General features: G+C 44.1%; 1 pseudogene; it reads right to left on the reverse strand.

Moving 5' to 3' along the window:
* Positions 1–421: 421 nt before the first annotated feature.
* LOC126425576 (5S ribosomal RNA) lies at positions 422–539 on the reverse strand (annotated as a pseudogene).
* Between the last annotated feature and the right edge of the window lie 2252 nt (positions 540–2791).

Raw genomic sequence — 2791 nt, forward strand, 5'->3', positions numbered from 1 at the left:
ATATCGTTCCGTAAGTGAAACATAGCACAAACATTCAAACCTCAAAAAACTGACCACAAAAATCACCGACATTCGATATGCTGTTAAGACCAGTGGTTGTGCGATATTTTCAAGGTCTCCGTGACGTTATCTTTCAACAAGATGCATAAAACGAAAAGTTTCGATTTAGCATCATAAGGATATGAATAAAGACAAAGTTAACAAGGCACAGGTATGGAAGCACTTCGTCTTCAGGCCACAAGTGGCCCGTCGGGACCATCCGACCGCCGTGTCATCCTCAGGTGAGGATGCAGATAGGAGGGGCGTGTGGTCAGCACACCGCTCTCCCAGTCGTTGTGATGGTTTCCTTTGACCGGAGGCGCTACTGTTCGGTCGAGTAGCTGCTCAATTGGCATCACGAGGCTGAGTGCACCCTGAAAAATTGCAACAGCACATGGTGGCCCAGATGGTCACCCATCCAAGTGCCGGCCCTGCCCGACAGCGCTTAACTTCGGTGATCTGACGGGAACCGGTGTATCCACTGCGGCAAGGCCGTTGCGACAGATAAGGAAGATAAATGCAGAATCAGTGTTTGAAAATGTCCCGGATAGGAATCACGGTTAACGCTGAGCCGTGCAGGGCTCGTGTTCGTGCCATTTATGGTTTGTTATCTTCTTTTACGTTACTGCCGCCTCATTTTCTTATTCCATTTACTGGCGTCAGTGACTTGTGCCTTACTTGCCCGTGAGTGACAGCAGCAGCACTTATCGATAGGTGCACTGCTCTCTGGAGCGACCGACAGTATTTCCGGGTCGTCGTGTGTCTGGAGGTCAGTTGGAGACGGATCAGGAGTGCATTCGGGCACGGAGCAGCGTCGGGGAAGGAGCGCCTGTGAGTTGCTGACAGACAGTACTAGTCAACCGCTGGGGTCATACAGAGGCACTGTCCGACGAAAGGAGCAGGAACGACCATTGGTTGGTCGTACAGTCGGTCGTCTCATTGGCCGACGTGTATTTGCTCTTTTGACCGTTTCCATGTGTGAGGCTGTCGATCGGTTGGGGCAGAGCAGCGACGAAGCCTCTGTGGTGCATAGTCAGGCTGGAGCCGCTGGTGGCGTGCAGGTGCGGTAGGAATTGCGAGGCACTTCTTGCGAGAGTTACGAAGTTCGTCGCCAACCGATCCTGGACACTAGAGTGCTCACATAACCTACTATCAAGCTTCAACTGCTATCGCATCTCTTCGTTTGATCCTGGTTGTCGCTTTCTGGGAGATTCCCGCAAGCAACAATGTGTGGTGTGCCATACTACATTTATATTATTACTACTGTCACATTATTCATGTATCTCATGTAAATGTCGTCACCTGTTTATTGCACTGTATTTACACAATACCATATAAGTAACATTCATACAACTGGCCAGCACATTTTCCCAATTTATTTGTAATTAATGCTCACTGAATAAGGTATACTTTGTAATATAAATACTTGTAATGTACTTGTAATACTACCTTGATTCTTGGAAAAAAATTTACTGCTGCTATACTTGATTCAAAATTTCAGTGCACCATAGATAGATATTAATACAATTGTTACTGTCATATTATTTATTTTATCTCACCTCTATGTTGCTCCTTGTATATAGCACAGTATTTACATATTACCATATAAGTAGCATTCACACAAGCTGGTTACTACATCTGTCAACTGCATTTGTAATATTATACGCTCATAATGTAAGGTTTATCTTTGTGTTTTAATTTCCATTAAGTTATGTTATTCTTTAAAAACAGTCATTCTGTGAAATCAAAGCAACATGTATACTGTGATGTCTCTGAGAGAGAACGTCTCTGACACTTGTGTTTGTAAATCTGCAATCTCTGTGAGAACTTCACATGTGGCAAATTCTTTTTGGTGTGTGTGTGTGTGTGTGTGTGAGTGTGTGTGTGTGTGTGGTGCTTTGCACAATATGGTGATATACAAGTTTCGTAAGTGCTGGATATATTTAGGAACATGCGGAAAATGCAATCCTGCAACTTCGCAACAAAATCGCGCGGAATTTCCGACGTAAGTACCATAACCACTTAACCTCACATATTTATTTACGCTGTATTTCATCGTTTGGAGGTTAGTTATTTTCACATAGGGCGCTTCTAACACTGTTTTTCTACCATAGGGCAACAACACACCAAACATACTTCGCCATAGTGGAATAATAAAAATCGAAAACGGACGATAATGTAAAGTGGATCTTGAAAATCATGTGAACAGCCGTCTGATGATGAACTCGCCAGTTCGAAACCGGTAACGGCGCTATTTACCTAAATAAATAGCAGTATTAATAGTGGCTGGTTGCTGTTTTCTTCTTTGTAAGAATTAACCTACATTAATTGTAAGCTACCACAGTCTCTTCATGTCAGTTTTAGACAAAATAGCAGAACAATGTGTGCATTGAAGTCGGCTAGAATTGAAGCCGTCTTCCTGTGAGGTGTTCAACTTAATTTAATTTATTCCTTCATTAATGAAGTGTACCAGCGGTTTCTTCTGCCTTGCGACCGTTGACGTTCCGGTTACCTGCTCTGGTCGTTGACGTAGTTTCCGGCAGTGTATTTTCCTCTTCGTGTTGATGCTGTCCAGCACGGAGTGTAGTTCGACAGCTGAGGTGTTGCTGGTAGTTTTTGGCGTTTATTCTGACTTGGCTGGATTGGACACGAGTATCCAGAACGTTGTGCTATTGACATCTCGTTGTTGTTTTGCTGGGCAGAACTAATCTGTCGGCTAGCTTTCGGTTGGGTTGCCTTCCGATTAAGAGGT

The sequence above is a fragment of the Schistocerca serialis genome, chromosome 10, assembly GCF_023864345.2.
Source record: "Schistocerca serialis cubense isolate TAMUIC-IGC-003099 chromosome 10, iqSchSeri2.2, whole genome shotgun sequence".
NCBI lineage: Eukaryota > Metazoa > Arthropoda > Insecta > Orthoptera > Acrididae > Schistocerca > Schistocerca serialis.